At 38.1% G+C, this 20,756-nt stretch overlaps 1 protein-coding gene across 9 annotated transcripts in view; it reads left to right on the forward strand.

Annotated features, from left to right (window-relative positions):
* GTDC1 (glycosyltransferase like domain containing 1) overlaps positions 1-20,756 on the forward strand; it is a 210,633-nt gene that overhangs the window by 25,412 nt on the left and 164,465 nt on the right. For 6 of the 9 annotated variants that reach the window (XM_062005028.1, XM_062005027.1, XM_062005032.1 and 3 more), the window contains exon 2: positions 2,469-2,657. The exons of the other annotated variants lie outside the window; for them this stretch is intronic. The gene's annotated coding sequence lies outside the window, so the exon portion shown is untranslated. The remainder of the gene's footprint in view (positions 1-2,468; positions 2,658-20,756) is intronic. 9 annotated transcript variants of the gene reach the window in all.

Here is a 20,756-nt window from a genome sequence, read left to right on the forward strand (position 1 = left end):
CACGTAATCTAACTTGGAATCAAGAAGAGGACAGTTATCAACTTGTAGGTGCATAAACATCACAATCTTCTGGTCTTTGTATCTAATGCAGCAAGATATTTGACTCCAACCATCTACAGGGTGAAATGGTCAATTTCAGCGTGTGTCTCATAAGTCAGCGTTTTCTCTTAGACATCATTAAGCTAAACTTGTACTATTTTAATGTACTTTTTGCCTTTTCAGGGTAATGTTGCTTTTTACACACTTTATTATAGTATTTTCTCTTTTCCTATATGATTTTTTTTTTTTTTTTAGTAAACAGGCCAATGGCATCCTGGGGAGCATTAGAAGGGCTGCGGGCAGTAGGTCGAGAGAGGTTCTCCTGCCCCTCTACTCTGCCCTTGTGGGACTGCATCTGGAATATTGTGTCCAGTTCTGGACCCCTCAGTTCAAGAAGGACAGGGAGCTGCTGGAGAGAGTTCAGCACAGGGCCACAAATATGACGGAGTGGAGCATCTCCCTTCTGATGAAAGGCTGAGGGAGCTGGGGTTCTTCAGCTTGGAGGAGACTGGGGAGGGTGATGTCATTAATGTTTACAAATACATAAAGAGTGGGTGTCAGGAGGCTGGAGCCAGGCTGTTCTCAGTGATGGCTAATGATAAAAGGGGCATTGAGTACAAGCTGGAACATAAGAGGTTCCAAAGAAACACAGGCAAAAACGTTTTCCTTGTGAGGATGAATGGGCATTGGAAGGGGCTTGCCCAGATGGGCTGTGGAGTCTCCTTCTCTGGAGACATTCAAACCCACCTGGACAAGTTCCTGTGTGCCCTACTCTAGGTGGTCCTGCTCTGGCAGGGGGGTTGGACAGGATGATCTTTTGAGGCCCCTTCCACCCCTTGAGATTCTCTGATTCTGTGATATAATAATAATTCTGAAATTATCTATTAAATAAAAAAAAAATGTATAAAGAGATCTGGAGATCACATCTGGACTTGAGAACTGTCTCAGGAACCTCTAGAATCAGTCACGTTAATTGTTGCAAATCTTGTATAAGTGTTTTTATTTCAAAGTACTGGAAGACTTCCAAAAAAGTTTCTATTTTTAAAAGGACAAAAAGAGTGTCACAGTGGCTTTATCCCAGGGCAAAATAAAGGTGAACTTGGATATCATCAAAGGCTTAAAAGCTAAAACTAAATAAATAAATAAAAATTAATGCTGGTCACTATGGTTTCACGATAGAAGGCTTTGTGAGACAAAGCTGATATATTTTTTTAAATAGGATTATATATCTGGCCTATATTGTTATATTAAACTAATTTCTTTTAAAGCATTTAATCATTGCAACACAATATTTTGATATAAAAACTTGGATTATATGTAGCTGTGACACAAAAAAGATTAAAAATGTCCTCTTGCCTCAAATGTAACTTTTAATGGGTTGAGAAAGACCTACATTTAGTGGGTCTCCAATGTCTTTGTGGTCCAACTGCACTTAATCACCAGCTTTGTTGGTGATTTAATTTCTGCTGCTTTATTTTTCAGATGATACATAAATTACTGGGGAAATATACCTACAGTTAGTCATGTAGTTCAGTCATCAAAATACAGTAAAACTGTAATTAGTTTGGGGAAACCCCAATTTGAGAATATGGACTTGATAGGAGAAGAGGCAGGGAGAGCTGGGACAGTTTAACCTCGAGGTGGGTAGGCTCAGGGGCAAGGGCTGAAATACAGGAAACTCCATTTAAACACAGGAAGCAATCTTTCACTGTGAGTGGTCAAACATTGAAACACGTTGCCCAGATACGCGATGGAGCTGCTCGAAGCTTGACATGGTCCTGGGGAAGCTGCTGGGGTTGACCTTGATTTGAGCAGAGCTCTGGTTTAGACCAGTAAATCCCTGAAGGTCCTCTCCAATGTCATCCATCACCTGACGTGGGGGAGGATTTGGAGGTATGATTGTCTGTGGTGACTGTAATCCTCTGACAAAAGGGATGGTGTAGTCTTTGCATGTATAGGAGAAAACATGAAGTAGACAGACATGACAAATCTTGACATTAACTTACTCAGCACTGTGGGACTGCTGTTATTGTCTTGAGTTCTTGTGTGGTGAGGTGTTTTCCTGACGTGCTCGGGATGGTAATGATGGCCATCTCCTGTAGAGAGGACTTTTAGTAGCAGCTCAGTTTGATAGGGTCTCGAGGGAGAGGAGAAAAGACTCACCTGGCTCTTCCACTATAGAGCTTAACAAGTGTAAAGAAAACAAACCTACCTACTGTAACTGCTGCTGCCTTCTTTTATCTTTAGTTCAAGTTTAGGCATTTGGTTATTTTTGCAGACATTACTAGACTAAGGAAAGTATTTGGGAGAAATATTTGAGTGATGGAGTATTGGGTAGTGTTTTGATGAAGAGATGTTTTATGTGTTTTGAGATGTTTGACCAGATGAGCTCATATCCTTCTTTCTTTTCTCTCCCTAACCCTATTCAGATTTAAGAATGCTGTTACAATTGGGAAAAATGCACTTTATCATTTGTCCATTGGACTGAAGCAGATAGAATGGATGGGAGAAAGTACTGCTCACCACTGGCATCCATAGACAACATTCTCAGACTGCTTTGCTGAAGACCTCTCTAGCAGCATAGCCTGGTATTTTACTCCTTCTGGTCGTGCGTGCAGGTAATAGTACTCCTGATAAACATGGCGTGTTTCTTAGATGAAAAAGAGAAAATGTGTAGTTCCCTATTTGACAGGCAGAGAACTGGAGACATAGGAGTCCTGGGCTCCTTGCTCCTGCAGTGTGTTGTCTACTTGTGGGTCACTGTGTCCATGCAGAGTACCATCAGTTCCACAGGAAGCTCATTAGTTTGACTTCATCCTACACTTTATGGGATGACCCTCTTAATTGTTCATGAAGCTGCTGCCCTTTCAGAAGATCATTAGTGGATCAAGGTAAACAACTTTTCCTGTCTCTCTGTGTGACACTTGTTTGAGCAAACAGCAGGGACTCTACAGTAAGGACTTCAGTGTGTGCTATCTGAGGACTGCCTTTCTTCAGCTGGCCTGGTTGTGTGGTAACACTAACTGTCCCTGTAAAGAGACTTGATTGCATTTTGTGCCCAGATCAATAGGTACAGGGTCTCTGGTGTTCATAAGGGTCTACTAATGACTTTTACTGTGGTTACTGTGAAATGATAGCACAGTTCACATTGTGTTTCCAGTGTATTGTAAGTCTGATAAAGTTACAGGTTTTGGGAATCAAAGGAATTTTTCCTTCAAGGCAAGATTAACAACATGCTTGCTGTCTTCTCTTTTTCTCTGTTTTAATCAAAACCTGGATTCACATGGTTGCAACTGAGGTGGGAAATGGTAAGATCATGAATGAGGTATGTCTGTTAACAATTGTGCTCTACTTGTAATTCAAGTAGGCTGGCTTCAAATGGCCATACATGACTGACAGACCTAAGAGATGAGTGGGCGCTGCAGTGAACCAGGGAGAGGTACCAAAAAAGACTGGGCCATCCAGATATGTATTTCCTATTTACCATCCTCACCTCCTCCATGCAAAAATGAAAACACATGGAGTTCTACTGTTCAGGCTAATGGTAGCTAACAGTGAATTGAGACTGTATCTTATACTTTTGGTGGAGAAAATTAGTTTTCCTTACACTGAGAATGAATACATTTTGTTGAAAAACTCTTACTTGCATCAAAAGCAAAATGGAAATCTGATCACTTTTTTGGTGAATGTTTCAGTCAGTGTTTTGAGAGAGGGAACCCCCTCTTCCTCCCCAATTTATCTAAAATTTAAATCAACTGGGATTGTGTCTCTTAAGGGAAGGCTTTATACTTCATCATTACAGCTTCTATACATGTAAAACTGCTCTGAGCCTGGTCCGTTTAAGGAAATGAACTGGTGTGACATAGTGTCAGTGCCATTCCTTTGCCTTTCCTCATTTTTTTTCTAACTTCTGAACTTGTACTACATTTGAGAGAAAAGTAACTAGCCTAAAGGTTTTAAACTTCTTTTTTAAATTGAAATATATGGTCTTACAAGTAAAAGACAGTATTACAGATTGCAGTGTTAGTGCTTACAAGACAGCAGAGATTGCAAGTATTGGACTATATTGGTTATATTGACTTTGAGACTTTCAGCTTCTCCTTTTGAAAAATGTCCCTCCAAGTTATGTAGGTGTCTTGTTTTCTAAAATACTTTCATTGTGCTCAGTTTCATAGAGCATCAGGGAAGGAATGCACCTAAATGCACATGCAAAACAATAGTGAATCCAAGGGTAGACAAATGTTTATGGGGGTGAGTGGAGATGTAATGGAGACCACCAGTGCCACTCTGAGGTGACCAACTTCCACTTCCTCATTTAGTTGCATCAGGCATATACAGGGTAGGTAGTCAAAACCAGTCCATCTGTAACTCATTTCAAGCTTCAGTGTGCAGTTAAGTGGCTCCATAAATGTTAGTGATTTCCACATGTAGGCTTTGATATGAAAGTGTCGTCAAGTGTAAGAGAAAATTTAGGGTGCGTCTCAGCTGTTGGCTCCTTTGCTGTGCTGTGATGCTAGTAAAAATGCAAAGCTTGCAGGTTGCAGGATTACAAAGGTGACAGTTGTGTTCTTGGTTGCTCAGAAGGATGAGTCTTAAAGACTGTCTTCTCCTATGGACTATTCCCAACGGCCTCTCTGCTACACAAGCCATTCTTGCACCATTTCTTAGTGTTCAGCTTGTCCTCATCACCTCTGGTTAATATTGGGATGAAGCTAGAGTACTGCCGACCAGCTGAGTTGTGGAGTGCATCTGTGTACTGTATCTGGTGCATTTTTATTGTTTAAAGGCAATTCTTTCCGATTCTCAACTTTTTCTTGAGTAGTGAATTGTCCTGTTAGCAGAGGACATGGAACTGTGTTTTAAACTGAACACAGTTCATTTTTAACAGGGCCACTTTTCACAAGTGAAAGCCTAATGGAAGCCTAGTTGATGAAGTAAGAAATTTTTTGAGACTTAAAAATTATAAAGCTTAATTTAAACCAGGAAAAAAAATGACAAAGTCTTCCTGTGTTCTTTTAGGGAATTATTGGTAGAAGCTTCGGGGAGGTTTTGCTGAATTACGAAAATGTAGTGCTTTAAAATCTGAGGAATATGTCTTAAAGCAAAACAGTATCCTGTGTTCTAATCGTAGCAGCAATGAGCAGAGGCAGTTTTGAATCATGTGGTTACTGCTGTGAAGGTACTTCAGAGACTGAAACTAGAACCCCTTCTAGCTCTTCCATCTTACCTACCTGTAATTCACATCATCTTTCAAAAGGACTTTACCACACTCTTGCAAAGCGCTGATCGAAAGTGTGTGTATCAAATGTCATGCTGCACTTTGGTCTGGAAGTGGCTGAGATGTGGGGGGAAATTGCTGTGTTTTTGTAGAGGGGTGTAGCATGGGCTTTTCCCATGCAGAAGAAAAGGCAATTGCAGAACACCAATTGATGATTTGTATATACTCATATGTTTACACATAGGCTGATGTGTTCTTTTCCTGTTTGGTTTTTTTTCCTGACAACTTGAATTTGAACGTTATCTACTGGAAATGTCAGAATTCTGGTAAACAGTTAATAATTATTTTCAGGTGATTTCCAGTATGTAATCTCATTAACTCACTGTTTCAGCATATTTTGTAACAGTATCTTCTATCTTTTTTTAAAACCAGGAGTAGTTACTCAGATGTTTGCTAGGAAACAGCAGCTGCATAAGTACTGGCTGGCTCCTGCAGATGGGCTGCCAGTTCATCTGAGCCAACGTGCTTGGTAGGACCTTGGTGTAGCCAGAATACCTCTTGCAGAAGGAAATCTTAAAATACCAGACTCTGCCTTATTTTGTAGTTTTTTGTTGTTTGTGGGGGTTTTGTTTGTTTTCACTTTTTAATGAGTAATGTATTAGTAAAGCAATTTGAAGTGTGTCTTAGATGTGTATGGGGCACAGTTGAAAACAATTTCAAAATAACTTAGGATGGATTCAAGGTATTTCAAATATGGACTTTCTACACACCCCCCCCCCACATATATCCCTTCACTTAACTGATATTTGACTTTTACCTGCTTAGAGACCCTGTAACAAATAGAGGTGCAGATCTGTACGAAGCAGTATTCTCACTGAGTTGGGGGAGGATCTTATTTTGCTCTTCTGTTAATGAAACAACAGCTGAAAATGAAAATCTGCAACTTGCAAGAGTGGCTTGCTTCCATAGAGCGGATTTTAATGAGGTCAAAGGATTCACTAGGTCGCTTCCCAGGCACTGTGTCCTTACCTGAATCACTGAATAACCTATCAATATGATTTATTTAAGCAATGAGAATGAGATTACTTCAGTTTTGCATTCTTGAGGGTGGACACATACAGCTTGTACAGAACTCTTGACCCTGGCTAACCTGGGGTTTAAAAGTTTGGAAATAAAACCTGGATTTGCAGCATGACAGCTTTGAAGTATTGAAAGGAGCTTGCCAGGCCAACTGGTTCATCTCAGCTTAGAAGGGAAACTAAAACCCCTCCCAGCACCTAGGAGGAAAGCCTAAAGAGGAAATAATGACTTAAAATATGCTTTTATCTATGTACTGGAAGAAGATAAAGGGTTTTTTAAAACGTTTTATGCAGAAAAACTACATCTTGTGTCATGTTATAAATTTTTTGGCAATTCAATTATAGTCTTAAAAATGCATAAGTGACAGGAGAGTTCTAAAAGCATTTGACAAAAGCTAATTGTGTGTTCTGTGGTCAGCAAAAACTTACTGGTTGGTGTCGAGTGTTTTTATTCTGTAGGGTTATTGGCAGTTAAGAGTTATGTATTTATCTCTTGTGAAACTGTAATGAAAATGAAGTTATCATTGTGGAGCTTACAGTTTTGACAGGGAGAATGGCCCTTCGATCTCTGAAGGCGGCTGGCTTCTCTGTACAAGTTGAAACCATAAACATTTAATGTCACAAGAGGAATTACTGGGTTCCAAACATAAATTTAAAAAAAAAAAGAAAAGAAAATTGAGTGAGTGCCTGTATCCTTGAATTTCTTGAACTTGAGTTGCTTCAGGAAAGAAGAGACATATGTTCTTTTGGTAACTTGTAACGTGTTGGAAGAATATAGACTTCAGGTGACTTGGACCAAATCCTGCACACATCCTGTGTGCAGGGAAATGACCTAATTTTAGTTAAATAGGACTTCATGTTCAGCTTGCATTGTCCAGATAGTTGAACTATTTTACCTAAGTTACCAGATTGACTAAATACAAAGAAATAATGTGGAAGGAGAGCAGAGTCTAAGACCATGGGCCCAAACAACAATCTTTAATTACCTTTCTTGAACAGAAGAAGAGCATGGAAGGAGAAGAGTATTTTTGTGTTCCTTCTTTGAAAATTAAAACAAAGGAGACTGGCATCCTTTTACTTGTTCAGTCAAGTGTCACTCATCCTGAAGTTATAATAATCAATACAGAATGGCTGCTTACACGTCTTTACAAAAATTGGATGAAAGAGCCTTTCAGATAAGTTTAACACCACAAAAAAAAGCTCATAACTTTGTAACTTTAAACTGAATTAGTTATTTCTTTTGAATAGCTTGTTGTCAGTCATGTTGCCATAGGTATCAAAGCAGCTAGCTATTATCATTTCTTTGGAAGGATTTCTGCTTTTTTATATTCATGTTTCAGCAAATCAAAGGATAGGTCTTCAGACACGAAATGGAAGGTGTGTTGTTTTAAAGATATGCTAAACATACCTACACCAAGTCTGTCTAGGTATTGTGGGTACGAGCAACAGTGCAGATACAATGACACTGCATTTGCATATGGCTGCAATGTAATTACATACTGTGCCTTCTTGGAAAAATATTTATCTTGGTTGCTAAAACTTTCTTCTGACTTTGGTGTTTTATCTCTGTGAGCTAGATTAAGCTCTCTCAGATACTGCTGCTCACTACACGTACAGCTTTCTCATGGTATTTGAAAGGACCCTACGTGTTAGCTGACAGTAAGCTTTAATGATACATGCTACTCGTATTGATTTATGCTCAACTCTGCTTCACTTTAAATGGAGACATCCATTCCAGGTTCTGTAAGAGCCTACATTATTAGGTCTTTGATACCTTAGAAGAAACTGAAAGCCCTAGACGTTTTGGGAATGGGGGAAAATCCTAATGGCTGGGTTTAAGTGGTTAAACCAGCTGTACATGTCCATGTATGTAGTGTACTGTCAGTCAGTGAATTAAGAGGATATTTTGTTTCCAGGCTTCATGTTACATCAAAGAACAAACAGCAAAAGTTTCATTGCAATGTCAAAGAAAACATGAACGCCTTAATGTGCCACATACTGAGAAAAGGTGTTTTGGTTTAATCTTGTGACTTTATTGGTAGGACTGATGGTAAGTTAAATGGGAGCCACTCATCTGCCTAACACTGCTATCATTCACAAAGATTTCCCCATCACGAAGACGGAGTTGTTCTATTTCTCTTCCTAAAACCACATAGTCAACTGATGCAAATGCAACTTAAATGAGTACAGCCCCCATCCCACTCGTGCAAGCAGTGCTGTTGGAACCTGTAGAGCTTCTTGTACCAAAAAAAGGTTTTTAGAGGATGATTAGTGTTTTTTTTAACACCTGAATCTTTTAGTTGTGTGGTTATTTAGTGTCATTTTGCTAAATAAAGGTTTAGTTTAGCCCTAACTTGAAAAAGTGACTTTAAAGCTGCATGCAGTTTTTTACCTAACTCCTTTGCAAGATTTTCTTCTACCTTTCATTAGCTGTAAACCATGTGTAACATGTCTTCTGTCTTTGAATTCCTCTTTTATTTATCAGCCTGACATATCTGTGAATCTAAATTTGAAATAAAAGTCATTTAGTGAGGAAACAGTTAATAACAAAACATTACAAATGGTGTTTGAACAAGCTGTTAGCTTTACTCAGGAAGTTTTCATTTTCTAGAGTTTGTGCTGCGTCATTATTTGTAATATTGAAACCACTGCTTACCAATCATACCCACTCACTTACATGAAGAAATGAAAGTAGTGTTTACAATTCTGTGTGGAAAATACTGAGTTAGGCTTAGTGGACCAAATTCTGCTTTGAAGCAAGATGGTAAGAACCTAAAGTATTGCATGAAATGATCATTTTGACAGGATTGCAAATAAGTTTCTTTTTAGAATAGCTAAATTGGGTGAAAAGATGCAGGATAAGCATTTTGTAAACTAAACTTGGGACTGAGAGGCTCCAACATTCATGGCTGCTGCACCTCAAAACTTCATGTCAGGTAGTCAAAATTGGGATGAGACAATTTGGAAAAAAGTATGCAGAGCTACTATAGGAACTGCACCGGTGGTGCTGGTAGATGCTGTTCTCTCCATAGTCCTGTTGTATTTTTTTCTCCCTTGCTTCCTTTTTTTTCCTCTATTATAGTTGGCTAAGAGACCTTAAGTGTCTTCTAGTTTGAGTAATTATACTTTACCTACTTAAAAATTCTCTCTACAGTCTCTGAATAGCAGACTAATGGTGACTTGTATTTCTTTTGCTGGCTATAGCCATGACAGCATGTTGCAGGTTTTAGTTGTCATTTCTTCATGTTTTGGAACTTCTTGACCTTTGATCTTTTAGGGTGAAGGAGCCTTAAGTTAATGTTGGCTCAGACTCTCAGCAGCCCAGTTTAGGTCATCTTTAGGCTGTTCATCAACATAAAGTTTACTTTAAATTGAGTTCTGGCATCTAGAGATTTTCCAACTATAGAAGAATAACACAAAAACATCAGTGAGAAAAGATGGCTCAAGGTGATACAATTGAGATATGTTATAATTCAGCCACTGCATCAGATCTTGGTGGGCATAATTTAGAGAAGCCATTGGCACCCTTAAATGATCATGTAGTACTTTCTGCCTTTTGCATGTAGGTTTGGCAGAAGTAATCCAGGTTCAGTTTCAGTAAACCAGGTTTCAGGTTTTTAGTAGATCAGAGAAAAACGATAATAGATCAGAGGAAACTGTAGTAGTAAATATTTCTATTGGCTCTTTATGGTAGGTAGTTTTTAACTACAATATATTCTATGCACTGTGTAGTGCTATGACATTTCTTTAGGGAAGATGGCAGGCAGCTCTATGTCCTCCAGCATTCGCTTACTCTACTCCAAAAGCTGTGCTTTTTTAATGCCATCAATGCAAAAAGACATAGCTGATGAAAACAAAACTGTTTTGCTTTTAAATCAGTCATTAAAATAGAAGTTCCAATAATACTGTAAAGTTTTTTCCAGAAAAAGATATGGACATGCACATTTGTTTGTTTTATAAAGCATCAATACTTTTGTCAAAAACCCTGACTGTGCTAAGTAATGAATTAATATGTCCCTTAGTGAACAGGATGAAATGACTATTTGCAAGTCACATACAGCTTTGTAGCTATGGCTTCTTTCCTAGCAACGTCTTTCAGAAGTTGCAGAGTGTTCTCTGTGAATATAAAGCAGTTTGGTAAGGCTAGAAATACTTTAGAGGATATCGGCAAGTTGTTACATTGAAAGACTTCAAGAGGCAATACATTAGGCAAAAAACAGTGGCAATACCTGTAGAGCACATCATGCGTGCCCTTAAGCAAAAGATAATAATTAGTTGCTTGTATTCCCATGCAAACTAGTCCAAGTGTTGATGTTTATGAATTGCAGAGATCACTGCCATACCAACTTAAGCTCCAAGCTGATGGACTTGTTTATGCCCGTTCCATTTTTAATGTACCTATAAGATATTTTGATGAGGGTGTTTAGTCTGAAGGGGTTTGTGTGCCATAATCACACCTCCTTTTGTGGCTTCAACACAAAAGTAAGGGTAGTTCTTCAAAATATTGTGAAGTGCTAACTTCCACTTCAGAATTAATAGTAAACAGTAAGGACATCTCTGAATGTCACTTTATATTTTGTTGGCCAAAGGCAACTTGATTACTTCTGTCACACTTCTGGGGTGATGGTCATTAAAAGTAGTGAAGTATCTGCTGACAAGGTAGCCTACAGAGTGAGAAGTTTACCAAAGGCTTGTGGATACCTGCTTTGCTAATTAGCTCATGCACATTCAGATCATACGATTTGCACTTCAGTTGAAAGAAAGTATTTGACTAGAATTGACTTTCTTCAGTGTTCTGGTCCAGTGGGCACCCATGCTATGTTTTCTGAACCCTCAGTTGTAGGAATGATGTGATGTAAATAAAATTTGAAAGAAGAGTTTAAATAATATTTGCCCATTTGTACATGACAGATATTTTTTCAGTTAGTCTGTACTATGTGTATTTTAGAGCACAAACGTGTTTAACCTGAAAGTTTAACCATTTTGTTATTAAGAAGTCTTGGTGGATGTGGATGCAAATACAGCAAAACCACTAAGAAATAGGCAGAAGATGGGTCTGTGCAGAGGTTCTCTGTGCCTAAGGCACACTGACTGGTGGAAATGTAGTGAGCTGCAGGATGACTGTATTAGCTGAATTTGAGGGGAAGAGAGTAAAATCTTTTCTCTTTTAACTGGAAGATGTTAATATGATACTGTGCAAGCTCTTTCACTTAACACTTTTGGTTTGTGCTTAACAAAAACCCCAAATTTACACTTGAGGCTGGGAGGAAACATGTAACAATTCTTTTCATTCATTTCAGTGAATTAAAATAAGATATTGAGGAAAAAATGAGATCATGTGAGTACACATTACCTGAACCATATAATTTAAATCCGAGCTATCTCCAGTGAATTATAAGAGTGGGAGGAGTTTGTTAGTCACTGCAGAAGGCAAAATGTCAAAATGACTAATTATGCTGTTACAGGGCTGAGGAGATACAGTTAATTCCTGAGCAGCAAAACAGGTCTTTAAGAACAGTGGTAAGACTATCCCGAATATAAATATACCTAATACTATTTTGGTATAATTACATTAGTTGTCATGGCACCGTTTAGGAGATTACATCACACCATTGCATGGGACAGTGCTGGCTGCTTCATATAGAAAGTAAATGTAAAGTAAATGTAAAGCTGCATCATATTTTGAACATATAAATTCATCATGTGTTCTATATTATGGAAGAATACATAATTATTCCACGTGTGCTTGGTCCTGAGAGCTCACATGTGAGGAGGTGCAGCTCTTTGCTTGAGGGAGGTTGGCAGAAGGAAGGCCCAGTGTAGTTTTAAAAATAGAGCTCCTGTAATCAAAGGCTTGAGCACTTTGATTACAAGCAGCCCCGCTTCAGCCATGTGCCTTTTTGGAAAGCAGCCTTTTCTTACAATATTTTAAGCCAACTGGCATTTAGCTTATGTGCTGCAGTGTAGCAGGTAAGGACTTTAGATCACAGGAGATACCGTGTCATGTATTGATAGCTTCCATGACAGATTTCAGTGAAAAGCTTCAATTGTGATCTATTAGTCCAAAAGAGTTAATGTCATCATAAATATTTCTCGAGTGAGCATGTAACCAGAAGCTTTCCTGATGCACTTTCCTCTTCTACTTACCTGTTTCTGGTGTCTGGTTCTTTAGGTAAAATACACTTACTTTTGTGCTCTAAATAAATGTGCAGAATTCATGTCTTAATTTTGGGAGAGGCTTTGTTCCTTATTTTTAAATAAACCTACTTCTTTTCTTATAGTCTTTAAATATACCTACTTAAACAGAGCCAGGGTAGCAGATGGATTTAATTCTGTCAAATGCAGTCCTGATGTAACACCTTACCTTTCTTAAAAAAAAAAAAGAAACAGGAGAGAGAAAGATTTATTGATATATCATGTAATATAGGTGCAGCTTTCTGCTAGGTTTGTTAAAACGGAAGCATCTCTGTAGGCAGAAATACTTCTGTTTGCAGCAAAGATAATACAGGAAATAATCTGAAATACTACAGCAAAATAATTGTCTTACTAATTTAATTTAAGTGAGTTGGTGGTGTACAATCTCATTAACCTTTAAATAACATGAAATCTGCAAGTCAAGAGGCGCTATGGTTTCCATATGCAAACTATAAACTGCACGAACAGAGCTGATGCATTGAATAGCTTGAACAGCAGTTGTGCTTGTCATAGTTCTGGAAGAAAACAATATTTTTCACAGTTGTGAAAGCAATGCACTTGGTGTAGAGTCCCACCCAAACCTGATAAACAGATTTTTTCCTTTCTTTTGCAAGAGGTGAGCAGTTGCGGCACAGTGTTACTGTGTCTGTGATAGCTGATTCATCCCTTTGCTATGCAAATTTTAAGTATACAAGGATTCAGTACTTTTATTTAAGAAATATGCCTGCAGGCTGTATTGGTAGGCTTTAGGGAGATATCTGGTTTGGTGTGAAATAAATACTTGTTAAAAGATCACATGAATTTTTGTCTTAGAAGATGAAAAGTGATGCTGTGAGCGTTTTGAGAGCACCCTCCTGCACCCGGCACGAGAGCTTACCACTTGGTTTTGGTTTTTCAAAGAAACCTTACCAACCTCTTGATAAAAAATCAGAGCTGCAGGGCAGAGTGGGGAAGAGGAGAGCAAAAAAAAAAGTGCCACCTTAAAAATGCAGGACTTAGGATGTGAATTTCAGACACCCCCACCTGATCTCATCCTGTGTATGCTGGATCCTTGGAATAAATGCTCACTGGGCCTGGATGAAGGGGTAGTTGCTTTTGCTTAAACTTCTCAGACCAATACAGTGCTTAGGTTTTAATGAATGGATTTAAATACCACGATTCAGATTTATGTGACAGATGAAGGCACCAAGTTTGGGTGACATGGGAGGAGTAACAAAAAAATCTGAAAGCATTTATATGAGAGAACACTTTGGTACTTGCAGTTGGTGTTGAAGATTGGTCTTGCTAAAGAAAACAAAACTTAAAAGCTATTTTCTGCCTAATGGGGCACACATTTTAATACACAAATATTTAATACCAGATTAGTAAAATTTAGGCTGTAAGATATCTATTTGGTTAAACTCAACTCCTTTTCATTGTTACTGTCAAAAATATTACTCAACTCCATAGCTCAGTAAGACATTCCCTCTTGGTGCAGTTATGTTACTCCTCTTTCTCTCATCCAGCAGTGTCATTCTTGCTGCGTTGGTTTCTTTTTTTGCTGCAGAGAAATAACATGTTTTGGAAACATTTATTCCTTTTCTATGAATAACTTTATCTTCACTTATGTAACTGTGGTGAGGAATTTTATGCCTTAATGATCTAAACTAAAGAAATTAACTTGATCGTTACCTTTCAGTAGAGACACTTTAGACTCTTTAGATACTACTTCCGACTTCAAAGTGTGAATCGGTCTACAAGTTTAAATTCTTATGCACACCCAGGTAATATCCATGGCTTGTCTACATGAGAAAGTTGTTATACCGATTTAAATAAATTTGCAGCTCTCTATGTGGGACAGCAGCAGCCTTCCCTGTGTGTCTCCTTTTCATGCCTTCCCAAAATGTCCTTCCTGCTCTTAAGTTTGTCATTTTTAATTCTGTCTTATTGTTTTCACTGAGAGGGATTTAGTAAAGATAAACCTTCGCTTTCGTAGCATTAACATTAGCTTATATCTGTCATATTTGTCTCCTAGCTAAACTAAATACTGCCTTTTTCTTCCTTAGCCTGTGACACATCGTTTAAAAGAACTAGTCTACCTAGAGCTTGCTACAGGGTTTCCAATGAGGAAGAAAATCATTAATAGAGATTTACTTTCAAAAGTTTGATTTTTGTGTTGTTTGTATTTCCTGATTGTTGCTGCACACTCATCAAAACTGTGTGGACTCATTTCATGTGCTGGTGCTGTTGCTTGTTGGAGGCACAGCTGCAACCAAAGCTGTGGCATCTCAGGTAGCCTGAGCGATGGCCTTGCGTGGCTGCTGGGAAACTGCCAGCTGATGGCAGTTAGGCATGGAAGCCATTAAAATCAGTGGTCATTTTAGAGATACCAGTGTCAGAAGAAATGACACACTTTGTAAAGTGTTAGCAGCAGACTGAAAAAATGACAGAGCCATCAGGTGTACGTGGTATAGCTCAAGGAGTGTGTGGGCATACAAAGCGTGATGAGGGGATATGTGTCTCAGTTCGATTGGATGTGTCTTTTTCCCCACAAATTTGTAACTATTCTTTCTTCACATTTCATCCAGAAGCAGACAAATGCAGAAGTCAGCTATGTATTTTGTGGGAAGCGTATGGAGGAGTCCTCCAAGGCCTGTTTTCATTATGTTTCAAAGCCTTTTGGACAGAGTTCTGAAAAGAAGGATGTCTGGCAGGCCCTGGGATGGGGAAGAGCGAGGTGCCTGGCTCCCCTTCCTGGGTGTAATGGCAGCCTCCTTTGATCAGATGGAGAGTTATGTTACTTAATTTTTCTAAAAAGGTTCTTTTAAAGTCGTCAGCTGGTCAGATATGCCCTTTCACAGCTTTTATTCTAAAAGTAATCATTTCACCGAAGTGGAAGCACATCACCAAACAGCACGAATTAAACCTACCTGTAGATGCTGGCCAGTCAGGATCTGTGCTTTACTGTTACCAGACAAAAAAACCCACGTGATTTTTATTATTTGTAAGAAAGGAAGAACAGAAAATAGTATCTTAATGTAAAAGCTGTCTGTCTGCATCATGGACGTATGTGTGTGAGAACTCATGATTTTGGCCATTGCATTTTGTGAGTTACGGATCTTTCTCTAGCCTTTACTTACTCAATTCACATGCCTGCCTTCAGATTTTATCTGCTCTGACAAAGAGTATGCAGATACTGGCTAAAGTAGAAGTTAGCAGGAAATTTGGGGACCTTTTCTGTTTCTGAATTTGACAAAATCACTGCACTTCATTTATATATTCTAATTTTTTAGGTAGTGATTTCCTCCTGTATGTCAGTAATGCTATTAGCAGTGACGGTGCTTTGAACTGTCATTTCACACCACTTGAAATTAATTGCTAGAAAACTGAGCTTTTTCTTTTTATATATTAACCAGTTTCATATAAAGTATATCTCCTTTACTGAGGATGTCACTGTGAGGTAGGAATAACTACAGTAAAGTGAAGAAAAGAGCAATTGAGCCTTTGATCATGCGAAAATGTAAGCATGTGTTGAACTTTACACTTGAGCATTCCCACTGGCTGTACAGGGCTTACGCAGCCGTATTTCAAGGGTCCATGGCTTGATAGAGATTTGAGAAGTCCTTACAGGCTCGACAATAAAACCCAGATATCCTATCAAACCAGGGTGCTTTAAGTCTCTACTCAGACTGCTTAGTAGGCACAGAATAAGGGAGATAATATATTTTTAGCTTTTAAATTCAAAGAAGCCTTTCAATTAAAGGAGTTCTTGACAATTTTAAATGCTGTGTTCTTGCAGCGTTTGCACTGAATGATGAGGAATGGTGTGACTTCTGATTTTTTTTTCCTTATGTTTTTTATTTCAGACTGGAGAAAAACCTATCCCATTTATTTTATATTGTTGCAGTTTAAAGCATCAAATGGTATAGTTTATATTTACTGTTCTGAGTAGTTTCTCTGAAATGATAAGAAAAACAAGCCTCTTATCCTGTAGTATTGTGAGTAGAACAACATATCAGCATTGATAAAGCGGAAGGTTGCTTTCAAAATAATTGGAGAGGATGATCTGATTTCTGTGATTTAATAACTTGCTGTCTGCAAAGTCATACAGATTTGTAAGAGAGTATTTTTTCCTACTATTGTAGGCAATAAAATGCAAAACTTGAAGTAGTTGTTTGGGTATTTTTAAGTAAAAGAGGAAATAAGGATCACGACTGAAAAAAGGAGAACTCTGGAGTATGAAAAAGCATGGTCCTTAGGATAATTCAGGTTGGAAGGAATCTTTGGAGGGCCAGCTATTCCAACTTCTTGCTCAAAGCAGAGTTGGCCATGAGCCTGGTACCTAGATCCAACAGAGTATGTAATTATGGAATACTTGAGTATTTCATCATCTTTTTCTGTAGTGTCTGCTTTTAGTCTAGTGCAACTTTTTAGTTTACATTGAGGGATATGACTCGCAAGACTGTCATACTCCTTTACATTGTAAAATTGTACTCTACAAAAAGCTTTAGCTGATTTTGCTCAAGACTTGGATTCTGAAGTCAAGCCAGTACCTCCAAGTGTGGCAACTATCATCTTGGACTATGTTCTGGGATTATATACGAAATACATAAGTATTTATGTTTTCCCTTAGGGCCAACAATGCCTTCATTGTAGGCAATTTTTTTCTGCAAAGATTTAGTAAGTGTAATAGTTATTATGGAATACTTAAAAGTGTATCCTTTCTGCAAAGGATTAAACAGAGTTTGGTTGGTTGTGGTTTTTTTTTTTTTCTATTGACATTTGAAAAGCAGAAAAAAGTGACTACTACAACAGAATTTTATTAATGAATGATTTACACTGGTTCCAGCTGTGACCATGTGATTAGTCCTTCACTAAACAACAATGGGTATTTTCTTTCTGCTTTTATTTGATTTCCAAGAATGTGTCATCTGTTACATAAACTGCTGCCAATATACCCCATGTATACTGGTATTTTTTTTTTTATTTCCCTGAAGCATAAGATGAATACCCACCCATATCCTTCTGGAAATACTGTTTTAAATGAATTGGGAATTTTATTGACTGTATCTGATTCAGCATGCCAAAATCATAAAACTTCAAATATTTATTAAACACACTCGACTGTAGGATGCCTTGTTCCTTGGTAGTGCAAAAGAGAGATTATTTTCACTTTTACATTTCTATGTTAATATTTTATTACAGCAATACAATGTGTTATAGAGGTGGACAAGCCTGCAGATTGAAATGTGGATAGTCCAGATTGTTCCTTTCCCTCGACCATATGGTGTAGTTCTAAAAGCCTTTTGTACACTGTCTGTTCAGTTAATTGTAAACTCGGTCTTTAACGTACCTTAATAAATGAGATATATGTGAACTAAAAGTCAGTATATCCTCTGGTAAGTAAAGTTTTGCTAAAATATACCTAAATTCACAGTCCTGGTCTCCTGGTAGATTTTTTTTCTGGGTGAATTTGAAAGTCTTTCACTGTTTCTTGGTAACGAATGAGAGTATGTGTGTGTGGAGGGACAGGTTTTTCCATTTCCTCCTTGGGAAGGAGGGGAGATTTTGAGTATATAATGAACATTTCATAATATTTTTGCTTGGCAGACAGCTCTGCCAGTGGGTGATGTGCAGGAACATCGAAGATTTCTGACAGATGGATGGTAGGACTGCTAATACACCTACACACATTTCAGTGTCTGATGTTCCCGGTGTTTCTCTGATGCCTGAGAAGCTTGTGCTCACACTTTGGTCTGATGTTGCCCAGTGCAGAGCTTTAGAAGAGCAGAACCAAATCTCAGTCTGGATTTTCATATGCCACAGAGTGTAATTGATTACAGCCCTTGCAAAGCATTTATTATGGAGGCAACCTTTTTTATGTAATAGAGTTAAAAATTGTTAGAGTTTTGGAAGCAATTTTCTGTTGTCTCACCTTAAGAAACTATTTGAGAAAAGTGACTGTTTTCATTGAAGATAGGATTGATATATCTAAGCGGGAGGGGTGAGGAGGGGAAGAGCAGAAGTCTCTCTGAAACTGATATTCTGTGGGTCCCAACCTGTTTTGAAGCACTGTAGAGTGTTTGCTCATTAGTGGCAGTTTCCGTGATAGGCGAGGCTCACATCATTTGTGGCTTTGGAGATAAAAATGGACTAAAAGTAAAAATAGAGAAAAAGGAAAGCCAAAACATTGTGAATGAATGCAAGAAGTAAATGACAGTAGTGGAGAGTGAGTGTAACGTGCTGTGAGAGGCCTCTCATAATGAAACCTATTGATCTGTACTGCATATCTGAAGTTTTCAAAGGATTTCAGATATTTTTTCTATCAAGAGCTGAATGAAAAGGAATGGGTAACCTTAGGGGATATTAGAGAGGAAAAATCCCTTTTTTTGCCCGCAGAGCTTAAATAAAATAACTCTTGACCTTTGTTACACATGCAGGAATGAAGAGAGAATCAGGAAGTCTTCTCAAATGGAAACAAATGGTAACCAGTAGTGCATCTATTTCTTCCCGTTAAATAATACACTTCTTGTAGAACAATGTAGAAGTTGTGAATTTAAATAGTATGATGGTAACGAAACAGCAAAAAGCTGTTGGAGAACCATCATTTTCCTAATGCTGTTGTCATGGATTTGCCCAGCCAGCAATGAAGCACCATGACTGTGAGCTCACTGTCCCCTATCCATCTCCACCCTCCTTTTTGTACTAAGCATCTGTGATAAAATATTTTGTTTAGTAGGTTCTTCTATAACTTCACCTTTGTGGAATGATGAAAAAGGAATAGACTGGGTTTGTCTGCTGCAGAAACAGATTCTACTCAGCTGAAGGATGGTGGAGGGGGTACTGTAATCACTTACCAGTGTATATGTTGGAACAAGCAGTAGCTTGCTTCCGTTCTGTACTTTTTTGGCTGTAGCTTGAAATTAGCGTGAGCAAGAAAGTATCTGTGGGCAGAAGTTTTGCTTCTTGCAATCCAAGTAGTTCAGAAGCTTTGAAATGCAAAAAACCACATGTAATGCTTAAAGAATCCAGCTGTAATTTTGAGAGCTGAAAGAGAAAACAGTGACAGAACATTTGTTGTATCTTCCATATGATGAGAGTGATTCTCAAAGCCTACCAGTTGACACTTGCAGAGAGTATATGAATAAGAAAGGTACCTATTTATACTCTATACTGGCAAACACAGGCTCACTTCATTAGAACAAGCAGTACAAACAAGATGTGTGAAATTGTATGATTTTGAAAAAAGACCTAATTTAAATTTTCCTGCTGATTCCAAACTAAAAGAAATAAAGTCATAGAAAATAGTACAACTTCAACAAAAATACAACAAACCTTTTGTGGAAAAAAACCCCTTACTTAATCTATTTGTATTTTAGTAGCTGTTTCTATAAGTTCAGTGGGGTGCACGTCCATTCAAAACTTGGAGTGTAGAAGACTAAAGGTTGAAACAGTTTTGCTTAGAGAAGCATGTACAGAATAGGTGTTGGAAGATTGTTAGTAGACTTATGAGTAAGAGCGGCAAAGGAGAGGAAAAGAAGAGAAAACTGGGGAGATTGGAAAGAGCATATGGAGTAGAACGGATCAAAAAAAATGGATGACTCTTTAGCAACAGGTTAAAAGCTGTTTCTTTGTGCTGATGAGAAGTTGCAATGTACCAAGCAAGTCTAATGAAAATGAGAATAGGATGAAATGAGCCTTAAGTCTTTGGGAGGGGGTCGGGGGGTAGGGGTGGAAATTTCAGAAGTGAAGAGGGAAACTTTAGATTTGATGTGGTAAAGTGTAGGAGGAAGAAAGAGATTATTTGTAAAGGTGTTTGAGTCAATTTGAGTGGGGGAGAATTAACAGGAAGCGAGACCAGAGATTAGGCAAGGACAATAATGCAAAGAGACCATGAAGTTTTGCTTTTGGAACAGCAAAGGAAGGACTGTGGTGAAACTGGAGATTTCCTAATGAGGAATGAAGCAGGATGGGGAAAAGAGAAGGACATTTGAAGTTGTAGACTTATCAGATAGGAGATGTGTTAGACATGGCCCTGCATAGGAGAAGCTGGAAGTAAGGGTAGTTTGAAACAGGAAAATTTGATATGCTTCTCATCAAAGTAGTAGTTGAAATGCTGTAAGGGTATCCTTTATAGAGTTTATTGTGTCACTGAGAAAGTTTAAAGAAGAAAAAGAAATCATGTAAGACTAAGGGAAGTACAACAGGAAGTAATTAGAAGGTAAAATGAAACAAACTAGAAGATA

This window comes from Colius striatus, chromosome 11, assembly GCF_028858725.1.
Source record: "Colius striatus isolate bColStr4 chromosome 11, bColStr4.1.hap1, whole genome shotgun sequence".
In the NCBI taxonomy this organism is placed as follows: domain Eukaryota; kingdom Metazoa; phylum Chordata; class Aves; order Coliiformes; family Coliidae; genus Colius; species Colius striatus.